The sequence below is a fragment of the Leptodactylus fuscus genome, chromosome 2, assembly GCF_031893055.1.
Source record: "Leptodactylus fuscus isolate aLepFus1 chromosome 2, aLepFus1.hap2, whole genome shotgun sequence".
Classification (NCBI taxonomy): domain Eukaryota; kingdom Metazoa; phylum Chordata; class Amphibia; order Anura; family Leptodactylidae; genus Leptodactylus; species Leptodactylus fuscus.
The window spans coordinates 237,303,914-237,327,093 of record NC_134266.1 but is presented as its reverse complement, the minus strand read 5'-3'; positions in this window follow the sequence as shown (position 1 = coordinate 237,327,093).

Genomic DNA, 23,180 nt, shown 5'->3' with positions numbered 1-23,180 from the left:
TATTAGATTTAAGAAACAGAATATAATCTATACTCAATAAAGAGTTAAAGTTATATTGATTCAAAAAATGATTAGATACACGTGAGCTACACAAAAAAGCCCGATAAACATAAAGTCCAAGAGAGAAAAAAAGTTTGGAGCTCACCGTGTGTGTTCTAATATTCCAACCGGGGTGCACGATCAGCCTTCCGGGCAAAAAGGCAAATTGAATGGAATATAAACAAGGATGAAGATCAGCATCACTCGGAGGAAGACGTAGAAAAATTCTTTATTCCATTTCCAGCGTAAAAAACATATAACAATGAAGAAAAAGTGATGACAAAAAACACATTAAAAAACGCCGACGCGTTTCGGAACACACAGTTCCTTAGTCATGGCTTTTTTAAACTGAGCACAACCATGCTAGTATATATATGCTAGAGACTAACAGCAAGATTCATTTCACATCGGTTAGCAATAAAGACAAATTAAGTACAAGTGTGTGTTGGTCTGATATTTATGCACCACCCACTATGCAAATCTCACATAATTATTTTTACAAAAAATACACGTACAAACATCCTATATCCATCTTATTCGTGTTGTATTCTTCCTCTTTTATGCACTTTTCCTTTTGAATCATCCTACATGTTCACAGACTCTAAAGTATAGGACATTGCTTCTTCGGACATTTCCCGGTCACGTGTTGTAAACGGACCAATTAGATCACAATTGTGAATCCATTCATAAAAAGAAAGGAGTAAGACAGAGAGGAACTGAATCACGTGATGTAAACGAGCCAGTCAGCATTATATCTACAACACAAAGAAGAGAGTCACCATATATTACTACAAACATATTGGATAAAGAATAACACAAGTTTATTATCATGAACAAACTCCGATCACGTGTCACAAAAGGACCAATCAAACCCCTCTGTGTATAGGGAACTACTGCAATGTCTGGCTGCCTCCAAGGACGTGAATCCATCCAGACTATTGATATACCCATAAAAGACGATGGCCACAGGTAAGTGTTACACTTACCTGTGGCCATCGTCTTTTATGGGTATATCAATAGTCTGGATGGATTCACGTCCTTGGAGGCAGCCAGACATTGCAGTAGTTCCCTATACACAGAGGGGTTTGATTGGTCCTTTTGTGACACGTGATCGGAGTTTGTTCATGATAATAAACTTGTGTTATTCTTTATCCAATATGTTTGTAGTAATATATGGTGACTCTCTTCTTTGTGTTGTAGATATAATGCTGACTGGCTCGTTTACATCACGTGATTCAGTTCCTCTCTGTCTTACTCCTTTCTTTTTATGAATGGATTCACAATTGTGATCTAATTGGTCCGTTTACAACACGTGACCGGGAAATGTCCGAAGAAGCAATGTCCTATACTTTAGAGTCTGTGAACATGTAGGATGATTCAAAAGGAAAAGTGCATAAAAGAGGAAGAATACAACACGAATAAGATGGATATAGGATGTTTGTACGTGTATTTTTTGTAAAAATAATTATGTGAGATTTGCATAGTGGGTGGTGCATAAATATCAGACCAACACACACTTGTACTTAATTTGTCTTTATTGCTAACCGATGTGAAATGAATCTTGCTGTTAGTCTCTAGCATATATATACTAGCATGGTTGTGCTCAGTTTAAAAAAGCCATGACTAAGGAACTGTGTGTTCCGAAACGCGTCGGCGTTTTTTAATGTGTTTTTTGTCATCACTTTTTCTTCATTGTTATATGTTTTTTACGCTGGAAATGGAATAAAGAATTTTTCTACGTCTTCCTCCGAGTGATGCTGATCTTCATCCTTGTTTATATAGTAATTTTCCTTGACAATTACACCTCTTGTAATACATAAAGTAAAATACATAGCAAATCCTCAAGAAAATCTACATGTAAAAAAAATGCAACGGCAAATCTGCAAAGTACACTCAAAGAGAATCTCATAGCTCCAAAATGCCTCCCATGCCAATAATGGTGCCATGTAGGGAGCTTTAATAACCTGCAGAAACATCCCACTGTGGTCGCAAGTCGAGGGAGCAATACAGAGATAGTCATCCTTTTTGTACATGAAATTCAGACCAAGTGCTTCAGGGGTGGGGCCTGATTTGAGGATTTACCTACAGACAGTTGCAAATATTCCGCCTCTCCTCTGGTATCAATTCCTAAAGTGTCCCCTATAACTATTATTGATATTTTCAGCCTCTGTCTGTATCACAGCTGTCTGTACATAAATATGATAAATCAGGCTCCGCCCCTAGTGCATTTGCAAGTTTATTTGCATATCCATAAAAAATGATTAGCTATTTATTGGTTTATCAGTTTGTGGTGGCAAGTAAGGTGCCTTTCCGATCCTATTAAAGGTCCCTATATGACACTATTAGTTGAATGGTCTGTCACAACATGTTCCCTCTTCGATCCTGCTGACAGTATAGATAGATAGATAGATAGATAGATAGATAGATAGATAGATAGATAGATAGAGTAATAGGGGACTGGATACCAAAAATATCAATTCTGGTGCATCTTACCTTAGAACTGTGTACCTTATACAATTCCTCTGTTATCCCTCCTGGAACTTTGTGAACAAACTGACTGGGTGTTACCAATCAGGTGTTAGCCCCTGAGCATTTCAGAGACCAATGCAGACACCCCTCTAAAAAAAAAATTGAGGTTTCATTTTCCAACTTTAACCTTTAGATTTGTTCACATCAATTCACCCATCGCTAGCAAAGGTTTACATATCAAAGTGCAGATTGTAGAAGTGTTGATGTGAATGTTTATCTCTTCCCTTGGCCACTGTACACATTATGGTACTGTACTATGCACACAGTATGGATGTCTATGTCACCTATTAGCTTGGACAGCTGTACTCCTAGTCCTGAAAATAACTGATATGTTATCATAGTCTTGTCCCTATTAATAGGAGCTCTGGGTGGGATAGGATCATGGACACGTCACTGCCATGAAGTCCCACCAGACCCAAAAACTAGAATACTACACATGTAGTGAAATAACGCAACCCGTCTTTACTGTCATAAACCAGAAGATCTAGTTAGGAAGAAGTCTACTGTAGTGTTTTTTCTAACGGGATTGGGAAATGTTAAAAGGAAGCACAAACGGTTTAGTGTATGGGTATATATATTGTTGTATTAAAGGGAGTGTTTCACAAGAGCCCAGCATATCAATCCAGTCCGATAGATGGATAGATAGATAGATAGACATAGATAGATAGATAGATAGATAGATAGATAGATAGATAGATAGATAGATAGATAGGTGCTTCAGTTGATGAGATTTTTTTTGGAGAGTGTTGCAGTTTACCTATTTGGAGCAATGGCAACACCTTCACTGCTCCAAAGAACTTGTTGGCATAAAACAAGTATTATGATATTTCACCAATACACACATGTAAAACACTGTTTTATTTGGGAGACCCTACCCCATCCATCTATGGGATTTGGACGATATGCTAGGTAAGTGAAAGACACCCTTTAAAGCAATTTTCCAGTAGAGAAAGAGAAAAAAAGGAGAACAAAGAAGCAATACTCAACACTCTATCTTTCACTGCTCTTATTCTGATGCCCATTAGGTCTCTGCTGGTTTCTACCTCCTGATCCCATCTTGACACACTACAAATGCCAGGAAATGACCTACTAGCCAAGCACTTGACTGAGGTAGGTTGCCACTGTGGCTAGTCTATGGATGAGCAGATATTTCCTGTATATTGAAACAGGGTCATGAAGTGAAGACCAGCTGTACCCAATGTGCAAAGAGGACTTTTCTCTCTGCCGGTTTCAATATTAAACCAGTGGAAAGCCAGTTGACCCATTAAAGTCTATGGTGTCTGTGGGTAACAGCTCTTTAAGCAGACAGCTTTTATGTTTTTCGGGTCCCCGTGTGGACCCGAACGATGGAGACCCAAACTCTAGTGTGACCCTAACATCAGACACATGGCACTGTAGCAGTTCAGTTCCTTTCAAGTGAATGGAGTTGAGCTGCAATACAAAACATAGCCCTATGATCCAGTTGGTGCTGGGCTTTGTATTCAGTGAGGAGGTTGCAGCACTCCACTGAACATGGCAGCTGCTTCAACCAGCCGGTCTGTGGGGGTCCCAGGTGTCGGACTCCCAATACTTATATATAGATAGCCTATACTAAGGGTAGGTCATCAATATATAAACCCCTTTAACCAACTCTGAGCCCTTTCCGAAACGTGATATCTCTCCCAAAGGCCACCTCTTTGAGAAGACCACCTTGAGCCAGACCAGATTTCCTATGACAGATGTTCCATTTTACCATATATCACCATGCATTTACCATATATTTGTAAAGTGCTGCGGAATATGTTGGTGCTATATAAATAAAATGTATTATTATTATTATACTGGCTGACGTGTAACTTGAAGCCCCTGGGCTCTAATGCAAAATCTGTAATGGGGCCCTACTTAGCTTGTGCTATTGAGAATAGTTCTTTATTTTATGTGGCAGAGGGACCTTTGGGGCACCTCAAGTTCCAGATAGTCACTGCTACCCCTGCACCCCCTATACCTACGCTGTTTAAGACAATGTACTAGATTAAGATAACAATATTAAAGCTCTATCTTGCAGCCTATGGTGCATGTGTAGTCAGATTGTAAAAATAAGACATGAATTTTAAGAACAACAAAATGACGTCACAAAATATCAGTTCTGATGGAGTAAATCCAGTTGTTGACCCTTATTTTCCAGTGATATTAGTTGCTACAAATGCCTGGTATGTGTAGGGCACAAATCATGTTTAGACACATACAACAACATTCCCTTATCTCTCTGCTCATAGGGCCAATGTTGTTCTGGTTTATGCTTTGTGCTTTGAAGTCTTCAGCACAGCTTTCAGAGGAATTTGTGGAATTTGAAGAACTGTTATCCCAGTCTTATGACCATTTTGTTTTTGCTTTTTGTCTTCTCTCTTGATATTTCAGAGCATCGTCCATATGACTGCTATTATTTAACAACTCAGTGTCTGGAATGGAAAATATTCACTTGTAAAGTATAGTAACATGCTAGAAATCATATGTGATATTTTGTTCATAAAGTCATTGGCTGATTTTTTTTTTTATAAGGAAAATTACTATAAGCCAGGGCAAAGAAAACAGAATTTTATTAGAATGGAAGTGTTATGTATTCCAGTGTAATACAATACACTCCATGCTATATTATCCATGGTTTATATTATATTATTAGCAGTCTGATTGATATTAACAATAGTTCATATTATATTGTCAGTAGTCCATAAGATAAGATAATACTTTAATAGTCCCACCGTGGGGAAATTTTATTGTGTTACAGCAGCATAGTAATACAGATACAGGATAATAAACAGTAATATAATACAGACGTAGACACATATGCTGAGAAGAGAAAATCATATTAGGGATCCATAGCAGCTAAGGAAGAAAAGAAAGAAGGAAGACTTCCGGATCATTTAGTTCTCTGTGCGGAGTGATCTTCGCTTGGTCTGATGTAGATTATGTAGCCTGCTCGCAGTTGGGAGGAAGGACCTCCGATAGCGCTCCTTCTCACACGTGGGGTGAAGCATTATTAATAAACCATACTATAATATGTACAGTCTTTATTGTTTTCAATCGTGCATCCTATATTATTAATAGCCCGCATTATATTAGCATTAGTCCATTTTATATTGTCCATAGATTAATACAAACTACATTAATAGTCCATACTTTACTAATAACATTCTATAGTTTATCAATTGCTCATGTGATATCATCAGTATTCTATACCGTATTATCATCAATCTATCTTGTATTAATGACAGTGCATGCCATATTACTAACAGTCCATATTTGATTACAATCCACAATGTAAGGGTTTTTGCCCTGGTTTTGTATGCAGTATTTAAAGAGAATCTGTTAGGTCCAATATGCCCAATATCTAAATTCAGGAGAATGTTTCCGGCCGTCCTCCGCTCCACTGCAGGTTCTCAGATTACTTAAGGCTATTACTTATCTTCGCAAGGATTTCACTTACATTTACAAACCAACTTGCAGACACATTTCAACTCCAGAGCATCAGTCTTTGAGATGAGACAGAGCGATGCTTGTTTATAGCTTATCAGAGCATTGGATTCATTCAGGTTAGCTATTTTCTAGATACTTCTCACAGTATATGGATGCATATACGGGACATCTACAGGAGCTTGTATAACTTCTCATTCTAAATCCATAGGCACTAATATCAGGGGTGGACAGCTGCACAGGGGAGCGGTAGGCTAGGGGGCCTATTAACTTAACAGATTTCAGCTGTGTATTAGATTGTGGGTATTTCTAATTAACTTCACAGTTAACAATTTCAGGTAGATTATTTGAGATATGTAAAGGGATGATGAGATTTTGGAAAATAAGAGACCCACAACTGTTCTTGCATGGGGCAATTCATCTAGAAGACCATTTGTGAGGGACTAACTCACAATCTCTATTCTACTTCATCCCAAGTACTTTATGTTCGATGGGGTTGAGGTGAAGGAGCAGTGCAGGCTAGTCAAACTCTTTCACATCCGGCCATGCCATGGGCCAAACTTACAAGCATGCAATTGTCCAAACTTTATTAGTCTACTGAATCATTCAGATTTATCTCTCTGGAACTAAAAATACTAGGCCAACTCCTGCAGTCAGTTTGCAAACCTATTCAAGTGAAGTGACCACCAGGTTTCCGTCTCCTGTCCAGTTTTTCTTGGCAGAAGACAGAAACCCGAAAGCAGAGATCGGGCGCAGGTATTAACCCGCCCTCATAGTTGGTGAAATATCTAGGAGTGACTAAGTTCTTCGGCCACAATGAAAATCTGTAATGGGGCCGCTAACCACTATGAGCAATTTAGAATATGTAAACATTGAGAGTCCTCAGTAGTTTGATAGCTTTTTAATGGCTAACAAAAAATAATGACATATTGCGAGCTTTCGGAACAACTTGGTTCCTTCATCAGGCTGGTATAACACAATATCTGAAGGCAGGCACATTTATACAGGAATACAGTGTTTGATGCACAAATGATGGAGAACAGCAGAAGCAAATAAACAGATAAGTCCAAAAAAAATAATGTCAGTTCACACGAAGGCTATCTGTCTGCCTTCAGATATTGTGTTATACCAGCCTGATGAAGGAACCAAGTTGTTCCGAAAGCTTGCAATCTGTCATCATTTTTTGTTAACCATTAAAATGGTATCACCTACTGAGGACTCTCAATCTTTACATTTCATATCCACTAGCTAATATGGTACAAACATACATTTTTTTCTTATACAATTTAGAATAGTGATATTTTATATCTATTTATAAGTATACAAACCTATTGTTTATTTTTTGTTGCAGAGGGACCCTTGGGGCCCCCTCAGCCTCCAGGGCCTAGTAGCGACTATTATTGCTGCATCCCCAATTTCACAATCTGCCTTTATATGTGCAGTCTATGGAAGACGTGTCAGCAGCTAATCTCATTTGTTCATGGAAAGTTGAAAATCACAGGTAGAAAGGAAAACTGCTGCAAAATTCAGGATGCAAGTCCCGTAAATGGTCGGAAATAGTGTTATTTCTCATGTACACACTGTGCTATTGATTTATGCCAATATTAGGTATGGCGGCTACTAGAAAAACATGGGGATAAGGTCCATCCTTAGGGAGAGACCACCTTTTCAGGTGTGTGGAGACTTATACAGCCATAGTTGCTCCACTGCAAGGGAACATGGCAAGAATATGCAAATCTGTCTCCCAAGATGTAAACAGGGAGACAGTGCCTCTGATATGCCGCCCTCTATGGGAAGCACCCTGAACATCATGCCCAACGCATGCATATAACTCGAACAACTGAATAGCATAAAAAAAATAAACTACAATCCTCTATTTTCTTACCCTCCATACTCTAAAGCATATAGTAATAAAGGGCAGAAGTAATATGGAAATCTATTGTATAAAACTCCAGCAGGTATAGCAGGTATTGTCTGCAATCTATATACTCCTAGCAATGTCACAAATTCATTTATAATGTCAATCCTGCTAGTATAAAGCGCCATTACATCCATAAACTCAGATAATGTAAGACAGCACATAACTTTCATTAGATGGCCAACAGGTTTTGATTCTATGAAAGGTTGTATATAGAAGCCGCAGCTTCCCACCAGACTTAACCTCCCTTTTCATGTTTCACTGATAGCATACTAAAGGCATCATCAAGCTCCATCATCTTTTGACAGTTTCTAGAATAATAACCTTTCCTGCCCTTTGGACATCCCATGATAACCCAAAGCAGAGAAACACTAGGCTGCCATATTTGTACAAGGTAAAGGAGATTTACCTTCCTCAGAAAAAAACAAAAAAACAAACATACTTCTGGCTTCATCTTATTCTTATAATTTCCGCTAAACAAATATTAATGTCAAACTCAATATGTGTATTTGTGTGCATATAACAGGTTGCCAGTGGGTGGAGACACAGATAGGATAAATCATGTTGTGAGAGAATCTTGCAAATCATGCAGTTTTGAAAAGTTGGCCATCTCAAGCCACACATACCTGGAAAGATAAGATAATCCTTTAATAGTCCCACCATGGGGAAATTCAGTATGTTCCAGCAGCGTGGATAATACAGTAATATATTGCAAAAAAGACACATATAAGCTCATAGCAGATAGAAAAGATACTAGGAGTCATAACAACTAGGAAGAAAAAGAAAGTCTTCAGGATCATTTAGTTCTCTGTGCGGAGTGATCTCCACTTAGCCTGATGATGATTATACAGCCTGACTGTGGTTGGGAGGAAGGATCTCCGATATCGCTCCTTCTTACACTTGGAGTGAAGCAGTCCCAGGGCTATCACGGTCTCTTACATAGGATGGGAGTATTTCTCCAGCATGGAGCTCACCATGGACAGTGTCCTTCTGTCACCCACCACCTCTACTGGGTCCAGGGGGCTCCCCAGGACAGAGCTGGCCCTCCTAATCAGCCTGTCAAAATCTATATCTGTCCCTGGCTGGTATGCTACTCCCCCAGCAGGACACTCCGTAGAAGATGGTTGAAGCAACCACAGTGTTGAACAAGGCCCTAAGAAGTGCCCTCTGGACTCCAAAGGCCCTCAGCTACCTGAGCAGGTAGAGTCTGCTGTGGCCCTTTATGTGATCCAGGTGATCAGCCCAGTCCAGCTTATTATTGAGGAGCACACCCAGGTACTTATAGGTCTTGACTATCTCAATGCCTGTCCCCTGGACTCCGAAGGCCCTCAGCCTCCTGAGCAGGTAGAGTCTGCTGTGGCCCTTTCTGTGCAGCGCCTCCAGGTGATCAGCCCAGTCCAGTTTATTATTGAGGAGCACACCCAGATACTTATAGGTCTTGACTATCTCAATGAAAGTCCCCTGGATCTCCACTGGGATCGGAGCACATCTCTGCTTCCTAAAATGCACCACCATCTCCTTGGTCTTCCCAGCATTAATCCTGAGCTGGTTCTGCTGGCACCATTCAACAAAGTCCCGGTTTAAGTCTCTGTATTCCCTATCGTCGCCATTAGTGATAAGGCCTACTATAGCAGAGTCATCGGAGTACTTCTGTAAGTAACAGCTGGAAGAGTTGTGCCTAAAGTCAGCAGTGTACAGTGTGAAGAGGAATGGGGCAAGAACTGTACCTTGTGGTGCTCCCGTAGGAATCTATGGCATTATACATAGTTTTTTCAATGTCTTTATCCGTTACTATCCCTGGGTTACTCTCTTACATTATGATGCCAGATGCCAAGTCAAACAGATGGGTGCAGGTTAGAGATGAGCGAGTACTGTTCGGATCAGCTCCATAGAAATGAATGGATGCACCTGGTACTTCCGCTTTGACGGCGGCCAGCTGCTTAACCCCCCGCGTGCCGGCTACGTCCATTCATTTCTATGCGAGCGTACAAGCCGCAAGCAAGATCCAGTGTACATACTGTGCAAGCCATATTTGTCACTGCAAGATAAGTTCAATTTTACAACCACAACTCTATAGGAACCTTAACAAGACTTGATACAAGAATTACCCTAATGACTTATGTTCTGTTTATTGAATGAAATTCTCTTGAAGGGAAGATATTGAGACCTCTGGGCCAATATATCTGGAATGAGTAGGGGTGTTTGATTATCCCCAATGTGTACCTACTGATTATATGTCTATTATAACATTGGAACATACTCTAGAAGCTGTTATTGAAATGAAATGGTTGAACTCCCTATCTGATAGGAGTGTTAACATAGTGAACTAATAAACTGAATATTCCGATTGACAGGAGTGTTTGTATGGTGGTTATACAACTCCTAGTGGCAACTGGTTTTATTACTATGAGTTTTTAAAGTTTTAAACATTTCTTTTTCTGTGATAGTACAGTAAATATACACGTGTATATTGTATTCTTTCTTAAAAAATCAAATAATATATTGATATAGCAAAAAAGCTGCTCCTGCCTTACAAGGTACTTTCCCATTTGGGTACCAGTTGATATATAGATATAATCTACTGTATGTATTGTAAAATTGATTAACGTTACAATCATAATACATTGGATATTTCCATGCTGATCCTGACTTCATGATAATCTATTTACTGATTATTATTGAAAACCTAAATTACATTTCATAGGCCATTAATATACTTTTCTTATCAAATTTCTATTCAGGGCTTGGTGGAATAATCCCAGAATGCAAATCAGCAGAGGAATTGCTATTCAGATATTGAGCTGGCAAGGAATTCTGGGAAAGTGAAGCTTTGAATTCTATATATAAATTCTATACATAAATTGTAAAATAATATTTGAAGGGGAATGAACCACCAGAAATTTCCCTATTTTCTCCAAACCAAGTTTTTATGTGAAACATTTTTTTAAGAATGTTTCATTACGATATTTTTAATTTTTATATTGCTAACTCGCTATCTACCGTATTTTTCGGACTATAAGATGCACCTAGGTTTTAAGGAGGAAAATAGGGAAAAAAAATTTTGAAACAAAAAATATTTAATTTTAAGAGTATTTAATTTTAAGAGTTGTAGTTTTGCAACAGCTGCAAGGCCACATTGACAGGTGGCCTTGCCGTGGCCATTTTTTTTTTGCGGGGCTAGATGTACTTTTTAGTTATAACATTTTGGGGAATGTCTATTGCTTTGATCACTTTTTATTCAAATCGGGGGCAAAACAGCGAAACGCCCCACCCCAGCAAAGTGGCACTTTGGATTCTTTTTCCCACTACAACATTCACCCTACGGGAAAAGTATTTTTATAAGTTTGTAGATCGGGCATTTTCAGACATAGGTATACCTAAGGTATATGTGATTCACAGTAATTTTCTACTTAAATATGCATTCTAGGGAAAGCAGGTGATTTAGAGCTTTTTTAATATATATTTTTAAAACTTTCTTTTTTACTATTTTATTTGCCCCCTCCCTAGAGCGCTTGAATTAGCAATCATTTGATTCAAGTCCTATAGACTTCAATTCAACTGTTTTGAAATCTATGAGAGATTGTATACATTTATATTGAGGCTGGTCATAGACCAGCTGCAATAGTAAATATTATTGTGACAAGCCTGGGAGCCTTCAGTATGCTGTCACAGAAACAGGTCGACTCCTGCAATCTCACCACACAGTAGCCTGTCTACAACAAACAAGGTATCCACTGGCCCAGGGGATGCTTTGGGGGGACTTACATATAGTAATGCCCGTGATCAGAGAGGACTCTGATCACCGGCTTTAGCTCTGGGTTTCTGCTGTACATTACAGTGGAGGCTCAGTAGATATGGTGGCCTCTCTGCAGCAGAGCGGCCGCCATTATCTATACAGACCAGGCATCCGCCGTAATAGCATGGTGGAGGCCAGAATGGGTTCATGGCACTAGGACACCCTCATGCCTAGGGCCTGTGGCAACACCCTACTCGTGCCGCTGCAGGAAGCCGACAGCGGCAGGAGTGGCGCAATGCATTCGGACTATAAGACACACCCATTTTCCTACCAATTTTTTTTGGGGAAAAGTGTGTCTTGTAGTCTGAAAAATATGGTATATTTTTATATATCTTTATATTTTAAAATAGTACTATATCCTATTTAATTAATTTTGCTATTATCTATTAATAATAGGCTGACATTCGTCACCTCTGTAGGGGGTTTCTTTTCAGCAGTCACCTTATTTACATCACAAATAATACCACAATGGAAGATAACACCCCTATAGATAACATTACTGACCAGTCATTGCATCAACAGCTGACAATAGATGATGTCACATCTTATCTACTCCTCCCTTCAGAGAGTGTGCTTAGAAAACTCTCCCATAGACTTCAATGAGTCAGTTCCAGACACTTAACCCTATGGCTACGGCTATACTATGAAGTATGAAACTAAATGCTACTAAGGGCTCGTTCACATTTGCGCCCGGTCTCTGTTCTGCAGGTTTTTGTTTCCTGCACAAAACAGAGGCAGGAGACGGAAACCTGCCGGCATGTTTAAAGCCCATTCATTTGAATGGGTTTGAAAGATGTCCGGCAGTGAGCAGCAGTGAGTGTTTTATGCTCTCCGCCGCGAAACCGTTTTTTTTTAAATCGGACACAGAGTCGGACATGCAGTACTCTGTGTCCGATTTTTTTTTAAAAAGACCTTCCTTACATTGTAAAATGTGAGATTTGCAAGATTTGCAGAATGTTCAGTCCTTTGCACAGAGAATGCAGTTTGTAGATGTGCTGTGAGGAAAATCAGCCCCTCCCATCTGCATTTACTGTCTGAAGACAGAACAGAATCTCCCTCTCCACTCTCTGTGGACCCATCTTGCATTATGGGAAGAAACCTTTCCTAACTAGGAGTGAACTGTAAATTCCATAAAAGGGAGACAAGACACCTGGTGGCAGGAACTTTAATGAAAGGGAACGTTTTTAATTAAAATGCATTACAATTTGGTCCTGAATCACATATTCTAATAAAGGATACTAAAGCTCCGTTCCCAAGGAGTAACGCGCCACGCATTCAGACACGTATACACGTGTCAGTGTGAGCACTCAAAACAGATCCCATTCACTTCAATGTGTGCCGACTTACGGGCGCTACACATTGAAATCAATGGGAGGCTTTTTAACCCATTGATTTCAATGTGTAGCGGGTGTGAGGCTGCACACATTGAAGTGAATGGGATCTGTTTTGAGCGCTCACACTCTGACACGTGTATTTGTGTCTTAAGGCGCGGTGCGTTACTCCGTGGGAACGGAGCCTAAGTTGTCTGAAAAGTTAGTGACTGTTTAACAGATCAGAGGAGCAGCTCACACATGTCAGCCCCCATAATCATGTACAGAAAATAAAACCAGGTTAGAAAAAAAAAGTCATATATATTATTATCTGGTTTTCATTAAACAAAAAAAAAAATTGCCAATACATCCATTTAAGTATTAGGAATGTATGTAAACATTTTCATCCATATGGAAAAGGAAATTAAAGGGTGATACCTTTTTTACAGTTTCACATGTGTTGTGCACCCTTCTTCCAGTTATGTCTTGACTGTGTGTACTGGGTTCTACACAAACTGAGAAGAGCTGTAGGACGTCTTGAATAGGCAACAATAAGGAAACAACAACCTGCAGCGTCTGTATAGAAACCCTTTCCAAGTCAGTAAAGCCGAGCAGATAAAGAGAGGAAGCGTCATGTGTGCAACTAATCAAAGGCCAAAGTTGTAATAGCAGATAATGTGCAAATCCCAAACCTCTCAGGGGTAAGGGAGTTAAGCTGAACTAAGCTGGAAACTTTGATTCAGGACCCACCAAGCTTTCAGAAACCGATCAAGCACCAGAGATATATGCGATTGATTCAGAGAGTTTAGCCCCGATTTTCATTACTGAAAGGCCCTGATACCGCCTTCTAAGTGGCTTATCTTCTAAAACTTAGTAATGCAAATTTGATTAAAGGAGATCATAAATGTCTCTGAGGAATGTTCTCCTTTCCCTGGTTTTAATTCTGGTTATGGAGGTTTAATGGATATCGTAAATAGTGCAGATGTCGCTATTCACAGGAATTACCCACAGTTTAACAAGATCTATCTAGTTACACATCCTGCAGGCTCATAGAGGCTCATACAGTGAAGACTTCAAGGTCATTTGAAGGACATGAGGGCGTCTTATACCCTGGAAACATGTCAGGAAAGGGTCCTAAAATAAAATATTTCGACCAGATGGAATATAATTACCGGTACTATAGTATTAACCTTATGAGGGGGGTCTGAGAATGTTCTGGTCTTCCACCAATATATGTACACATAGGTAGCAACTTTAAATGGACATTTAATGTATCACGTGCCTTTAAGATGGCTGGCATGTAACAAGTTCAATGTTGATTTAAAGGTGAGGTTACCCGTACACAGTGCGGATGACTAATAATTGCCAGGCTGCACCTGTACTTGGAAGCTCAACGAAGTAGAGAGAGGTGAACCAGAGCAATTAGACATAATTCACACACAAGTAATGTGGCCGGATTGCAGTATTTATGGTTCCCCCTATCTGTGTATTTATATAACAATAAAACACCTGCTTAGTATTGTGCAGGTCCCTAGCAAACCACCAAAACAACATTGACCCATTGAGCCATAGACTCTGTAAGCCTTCGGAAAGGTGACCTGTGGGATCTGTCACCAAGATGTCATCAGCAGATCCTTGAAAGGAAATGTGTAGGGTTGAGCGATCAGGATCGGGAAAGATCGGATCCCGATCTGCGATCAAGCAAATTTCACGATCGCGATCGGCGAGAAAATGATCGAAAATCGGATTTTAAAAATGATCCTGAAATCTCAAGATCGGCTCAACCCTATTCATATATATATCATGAATAGGGTTGAGCGATTGGGAAAGATCGGATCCCGATCGGCGATCAAGCAAATCTCACGATCGCGATCGTCTGGAAAATGATTGAAAATTCGCATTTTAAAAACGATCCTGAAATCTCAAGATCAGCTCAACCCTAGAAATCTGTCATCAGAAAATTGACTATTTTAGCATCACGTTTTTATGTTGAAGAATTTTTTTTAAGAGTTGTTATTTATGCTTTTATCCATTTTCTGTTTCAATTTCTATATTTTCCTAAAATATTCCTAAAATCCTGCAGTATTCTCTCTGACCACTCAAGCTGGCCATACACATAGAGTTTGGACAGACATTATGTGGTCATCCAATAAATTATGGGATTGTTCATATGCAACTTTTTGACAGCCAAATCGCAGCTCTAAAAAAAAAATTAGCCCAATCCTAAAATGACTTTAACACCGATTTATAGATAACACAGAGACCACCATTCACAATAGGTGATGGTAGGGATTTCTGCGATCTATGATTGGGCCTCAGCGCTTGCGTCAAAACATCATGATGTCGGGACATCACCTCTGAAGCCCAAACACAAACCTAAGTGCTCCTCAGTAAGGGAGAAGAAGACCGAAGACACCTAAAAATGAGGACTGGACACTGTGAGGGAGACCAGGAGAGATGAGAAAAGGTGCTATGACTGTTGATTATTATTCCACATCACCCTTGCTGGTCCCCTATTGAATGCAGCACCTGGGACCCAAATGTGTCACCCTCATTTTAATGCCTATTTAATTGGATCAGTATCCTATATCCTCACTACCGGGCTGTTTCATGGTTAATGCTCACTGGTTGTGGCAAGGCCAAGAGTACAGTTTGAAGCACTTACCACTCCTATAATATCCCTTCTATGGGCCGATGTGGCTTTGATGGTGGTGCCAGGACCAAAGAAGAAGTGGAGATTCCAAGGAGGTGTAGGACTTATCGCTGGACCTGGGGGCAGAATACTACGTAGGGGCACTTAGGGCACTTAGGAAACACAAAACCCCTAGCATCTGGACAATCCTATGATTTCCCCTGTATTTCCTTGATAACTTTATAATCTAGATGGCGCTATATAAGTAGCCATAATAAGTAGAGATGAGCGAACAGTGTTCTATCGAACACATATTCGATCGGATATCAGGGTGTTCGCCATGTTCGAATCGAATCGAACACCGCGTGGTAAAGTGCGCCAAAATTCGATTCCCCTCCCACCTTCCCTGGCGCCTTTTTTGCACCAATAACAGCGCAGGGGAGGTGGGACAGGAACTACGACACCGGGGGCATTGAAAAAAATTGGAAAAAGTCATTGGCTGCCGAAATCAGGTGACCTCCATTTTAGACGAATAGTGGATTTCAAATCCGGGTCATATGAGAATGTGAACTTTGTGACTAAGAGACAGGGATAGCTGTACAGGCAGGGATAGCTAGGGATAACCTTTATTTAGGGGGGAATGTTATTAAAAATAACTTTTTGGGGCTCTATCGGGTGTGTAATTGTGATTTTTGTGAGATAAACTTTTTCCCATAGGGATGCATTGGCCAGCGCTGATTGGCCGAATTCCGTACTCTGGCCAATCAGCGCTGGCCAATGCATTCTATTAGCTTGATGAAGCAGAGTGTGCACAAGGGTTCAAGCGCACCCTCGGCTCTGATGTAGCAGAGCCGAGGCTGCACAAGGGTTCAAGCGTTCACTCTGCTTCATCAAGCTAATAGAATGCATTGGCCAGCGCTGATTGGCCAATGTATTCTATTAGCCTGATGAAGTAGAGCTGAATGTGTGTGCTAAGCACACACATTCAGCTCTACTTCATCACGCCAATACAATGCATTAGCCAGTGCTGATTGGCCAGAGTACGGAACTCGACCAATCAGCGCTGGCTCTGCTGGAGGAGGCGGAGTCTAAGATCGCTCCACACCAGTCTCCATTCAGGTCCGACCTTAGACTCCGCCTCCTCCGGCAGAGCCAGCGCTGATTGGCCGAAGGCTGGCCAATGCATTCCTATGCGAATGCAGAGACTTAGTAGTGCTGAGTCAGTTTTGCTCAACTACACATCTGATGCACACTCGGCACTGCTACATCAGATGTAGCAATCTGATGTAGCAGAGCCGAGGGTGCACTAGAACCCCTGTGCAAACTCAGTTCACGCTAATAGAATGCATTGGCCAGCGCTGATTGGCCAATGCATTCTATTAGCCCGATGAAGTAGAGCTGAATGTGTGTGCTAAGCACACTCATTCAGCACTGCTTCATCACGCCAATACAATGCATTAGCCAGTGCTGATTGGCCAGAGTACGGAATTCGGCCAATCAGCGCTGGCCAATGCATTCTATTAGCCCGATGAAGTAGAGCTGAATGTGTGTGCTAAGCACACACATTCAGCACTGCTTCATCATGCCAATACAATGCATTAGCCAGTGCTGATTGGCCAGAGTACGGAATTCGGCCAATCAGCGCTGGCTCTGCTGGAGGAGGCGGAGTCTAAGGTCGGACCTGAATGGAGACTGGTGTGGAGCGATCTTAGACTCCGCCTCCTCCAGCAGAGCCAGCGCTGATTGGCCGAATTCCGTACTCTGGCCAATCAGCGCTGGCCAATGCATTCTATTAGCCCGATGAAGTAGAGCTGAATGTGTGTGCTAAGCACACACATTCAGCACTGCTTCATCACGCCAATACAATGCATTAGCCAGTGCTGATTGGCCAGAGTACGGAACTCGACCAATTCGGCCAATCAGCGCTGGCTCTGCTGGAGGAGGCGGAGTCTAAGATCGCTCCACACCAGTCTCCATTCAGGTCCGACCTTAGACTCCGCCTCCTCCAGCAGAGCCAGCGCTGATTGGCCGAATTCCGTACTCTGGCCAATCAGCACTGGCCAATGCATTCTATTAGCCCGATGAAGTAGAGCTGAATGTGTGTGCTAAGCACACACATTCAGCACTGCTTCATCACGCCAATACAATGCATTAGCCAGTGCTGATTGGCCAGAGTACGGAATTCGGCCAATCAGCGCTGGCTCTGCTGGAGGAGGCGGAGTCTAAGATCGCTCCACACCAGTCTCCATTCAGGTCTGACCTTAGACTCCGCCTCCTCCAGCAGAGCCAGCGCTGATTGGCCGAATTCCGTACTCTGGCCAATCAGCACTGGCTAATGCATTGTATTGGCGTGATGAAGCAGTGCTGAATGTGTGTGCTTAGCACACACATTCAGCTCTACTTCATCGGGCTAATAGAATGCATTGGCCAGCGCTGATTGGCCGAATTCCGTACTCTGGCCAATCAGCACTGGCTAATGCATTGTATTGGCGTGATGAAGCAGTGCTGAATGTGTGTGCTTAGCACACACATTCAGCTCTACTTCATCGGGCTAATAGAATGCATTGGCCAATCAGCGCTGGCCAATGCATTCTATTAGCGTGAACTGAGTTTGCACAGGGGTTCTAGTGCACCCTCGGCTCTGCTACATCAGATTGCTACATCTGATGTAGCAGTGCCGAGTGTGCATCAGATGTGTAGTTGAGCAAAACTGACTCAGCACTGCTAAGTCTCTGCATTCGCATAGGAATGCATTGGCCAGCCTTCGGCCAATCAGCGCTGGCTCTGCCGGAGGAGGCGGAGTCTAAGGTCGGACCTGAATGGAGACTGGTGTGGAGCGATCTTAGACTCCGCCTCCTCCAGCAGAGCCAGCGCTGATTGGTCGAGTTCCGTACTCTGGCCAATCAGCACTGGCTAATGCATTGTATTGGCGTGATGAAGCAGTGCTGAATGTGTGTGCTTAGTACACACATTCAGCTCTACTTCATCGGGCTAATAGAATGCATTGGCCAGTGCTGATTGGCCAGAGTACGGAATTCGGCCAATCAGCGCTGGCTCTGCTGGAGGAGGCGGAGTCTAAGATCGCTCCACACCAGTCTCCATTCAGGTCCGACCTTAGACTCCGCCTCCTCCAGCAGAGCCAGCGCTGATTGGCCGAATTCCGTACTCTGGCCAATCAGCACTGGCTAATGCATTGTATTGGCGTGATGAAGCAGTGCTGAATGTGTGTGCTTAGCACACACATTCAGCTCTACTTCATCGGGCTAATAGAATGCATTGGCCAGCGCTGATTGGCCGAATTCCGTACTCTGGCCAATCAGCACTGGCTAATGCATTGTATTGGCGTGATGAAGCAGTGCTGAATGTGTGTGCTTAGCACACACATTCAGCTCTACTTCATCGGGCTAATAGAATGCATTGGCCAATCAGCGCTGGCCAATGCATTCTATTAGCGTGAACTGAGTTTGCACAGGGGTTCTAGTGCACCCTCGGCTCTGCTACATCAGATTGCTACATCTGATGTAGCAGTGCCGAGTGTGCATCAGATGTGTAGTTGAGCAAAACTGACTCAGCACTGCTAAGTCTCTGCATTCGCATAGGAATGCATTGGCCAGCCTTCGGCCAATCAGCGCTGGCTCTGCCGGAGGAGGCGGAGTCTAAGGTCGGACCTGAATGGAGACTGGTGTGGAGCGATCTTAGACTCCGCCTCCTCCAGCAGAGCCAGCGCTGATTGGTCGAGTTCCGTACTCTGGCCAATCAGCACTGGCTAATGCATTGTATTGGCGTGATGAAGCAGTGCTGAATGTGTGTGCTTAGCACACACATTCAGCTCTACTTCATCGGGCTAATAGAATGCATTGGCCAGTGCTGATTGGCCAGAGTACGGAATTCGGCCAATCAGCGCTGGCTCTGCTGGAGGAGGCGGAGTCTAAGATCGCTCCACACCAGTCTCCATTCAGGTCCGACCTTAGACTCCGCCTCCTCCAGCAGAGCCAGCGCTGATTGGCCGAATTCCGTACTCTGGCCAATCAGCACTGGCTAATGCATTGTATTGGCGTGATGAAGCAGTGCTGAATGTGTGTGCTTAGCACACACATTCAGCTCTACTTCATCGGGCTAATAGAATGCATTGGCCAGTGCTGATTGGCCAGAGTACGGAATTCGGCCAATCAGCGCTGGCCAATGCATTCTATTAGCCCGATGAAGCAGTGCTGAATGTGTGTGCTTAGCACACACATTCAGCTCTACTTCATCGGGCTAATAGAATGCATTGGCCAGCGCTGATTGGCCAGAGTACGGAATTCGGCCAATCAGCGCTGGCTCTGCTGGAGGAGGCGGAGTCTAAGATCGCTCCACACCAGTCTCCATTCAGGTCCGACCTTAGACTCCGCCTCCTCCAGCAGAGCCAGCGCTGATTGGCCGAATTCCGTACTCTGGCCAATCAGCACTGGCCAATGCATTCTATTAGCCCGATGAAGTAGAGCTGAATGTGTGTGCTAAGCACACACATTCAGCACTGCTTCATCACGCCAATACAATGCATTAGCCAGTGCTGATTGGCCAGAGTACGGAATTCGGCCAATCAGCGCTGGCTCTGCTGGAGGAGGCGGAGTCTAAGATCGCTCCACACCAGTCTCCATTCAGGTCCGACCTTAGACTCCGCCTCCTCCAGCAGAGCCAGCGCTGATTGGCCGAATTCCGTACTCTGGCCAATCAGCACTGGCTAATGCATTGTATTGGCGTGATGAAGCAGTGCTGAATGTGTGTGCTTAGCACACACATTCAGCTCTACTTCATCGGGCTAATAGAATGCATTGGCCAGCGCTGATTGGCCGAATTCCGTACTCTGGCCAATCAGCACTGGCTAATGCATTGTATTGGCGTGATGAAGCAGTGCTGAATGTGTGTGCTTAGCACACACATTCAGCTCTACTTCATCGGGCTAATAGAATGCATTGGCCAATCAGCGCTGGCCAATGCATTCTATTAGCGTGAACTGAGTTTGCACAGGGGTTCTAGTGCACCCTCGGCTCTGCTACATCAGATTGCTACATCTGATGTAGCAGTGCCGAGTGTGCATCAGATGTGTAGTTGAGCAAAACTGACTCAGCACTGCTAAGTCTCTGCATTCGCATAGGAATGCATTGGCCAGCCTTCGGCCAATCAGCGCTGGCTCTGCCGGAGGAGGCGGAGTCTAAGGTCGGACCTGAATGGAGACTGGTGTGGAGCGATCTTAGACTCCGCCTCCTCCAGCAGAGCCAGCGCTGATTGGTCGAGTTCCGTACTCTGGCCAATCAGCACTGGCCAATGCATTTCTATGGGGAAAAGTTAGCTTGCGAAAATCGCAAACTGACAGGGATTTCCATGAAATAAAGTGACTTTTATGCCCCCAGACATGCTTCCCCTGCTGTCCCAGTGTCATTCCAGGGTGTTGGTATCATTTCCTGGGGTGTCATAGTGGACTTGGTGACCCTCCAGACACGAATTTGGGTTTCCCCCTTAACGAGTTTATGTTCCCCATAGACTATAATGGGGTTCGAAACCCATTCGAACACTCGAACAGTGAGCGGCTGTTCGAATCGAATTTCGAACCTCGAACATTTTAGTGTTCGCTCATCTCTAATAATAAGATAAAATAAGCTAATAAAGCTTCAGTTTCACTCTAGTGATCACAGCCTTCCATGGGGAAATATTTTAGATGTCCCTTGTTTTATATATATTAGATAGATATCTATGTGAATTATTAGGTATATAAAGTATATAATATACACATAGTATAATACAGAACCCGCAGCGTCTCAGTATAGGGCTGAAGGCTTTTGTGGCTTGGCTGCTATGAATTACAGTGGCCAGTGAGACATTAATAGTTGCTTTGTGAGAGAGGGTTTTACATGCGGCCAGCTGTGACCAATGCATCACATTATCTGAATCAGCAGATTTCCCGGAGATGCAGGTACAGCAGAAAATGGCTCGAAAAAAATTGAAGTCTCTATTCAGAGCAGACATTGAATGTGTGCGAAGCTGTTCCGCTCAGAAATGCAATCATTAACTCTTTAATGGCTCTCGGGTATTTGTATTTTGGGATGTCTACGGCACCTACACTGCAGGGGCCAACACTGAATATCTCTGCACAAATGCTGTATGATCTATGGAAGGAGCAACACTAGATATTCTTTACTGTAGTTTCCTAAGTTAAGATAATATAACGCGTTATCAGGCCGAGGGGTGTCCTTAGTTTATTATTGGTTATTTATATGGTCCAGCTCATTCACACCGGTCCTTGTACCCAGTGGTCCTGCGGGACCTCGGCCTAAAGGGGTTTTCCTATGAATATAACCATATTTAAATTTGTAAACAAGTAAAAGTATTTTTGCAAATATAAATTAGGAATTTTGTAGAGTTTAAAGGTTTTCTTTAACTATCTTAGGCAAAGGTCCCTAAGGCTAAGGCACCATGTTACGGAAAACGTTTCTCTGTGGTTATTCTTCTCTTATTAAATCTATAGGGAAAACACAAGTGTTTCCGCAGAAGAATTGACATGCTAGTACTGTAAAATACTGCACAAACATCTGCAGAAAAATGCTATGGAAACATAATAGAGAAAAAACTCAGTTTTACAGTAACAGTAAAATAAAGAAGTTTCATGCCAGTCCTATCCACACACTGAGAAAAAGCTGCTTATGCAAAAATGCATGCATGATAACTTTCCTGTGGAAATCCGTGCATTTTCCTTCTAGATTTAGACCAGGGCCCCACGGGAAGGAAATGCTGCAATTTGCCCATGGTAGAAACGCCGTGGGGAACATCACACCGTTTTACAGTCAGGGCAAAGTGGATGAGATTTTAGCAAATCCCATGCCCACTTTGCGGTAAAAAAAACGTGGTGCAGACATGCCGTGACTTCCAAAACCGGTGCGGTTTTGGAAATTGTGACATATCAATTATACCTACAGAAACGGTGGAAATTTTCACTGTGGGACATCCCGTGGGGCCTTAGCCTTAATGAGGAATGAAAAACCGTAGCAAAAATGCAATGAAAAATGCTGCTGAAAAAAAACATAATGAGTTTCTGCTACATTTTTTAGCTGCAATTTGCAGTGTCGGGCCCCAATCTAAAGTAGGAATATAGATTAACTCACCTTCAGAAGAGGTGTAATTTCAGCCAGGTATGTAACCTCAGTAGCCTGACCCAGGTGGTTGCGGGATGCAGTTACATTATTGTGCCACTAGGACACCCATGTCCTCTGCCTGGTCCTGACAACCTATAGTGTGCAGGGTGCCTACAAGGCACTGCAGAGAACCTAGGTTTCAACTGCATCCTGAGTAAAAGGATACAGTAAAGCAGGGGTCCTCAAACTTTTTAAACAGTGGGCCGGAGGCAGAGCAGGTTGCACAGACATCGGGAGCGGTGCCCTCCAATAGGTAAAGTGAAGTGCGCTCCATGGCCTGGCCCAATCTCCCCAGGAGCTTCATTATAAATGCACGCCTGCCGGCGTTGTCGGCGGG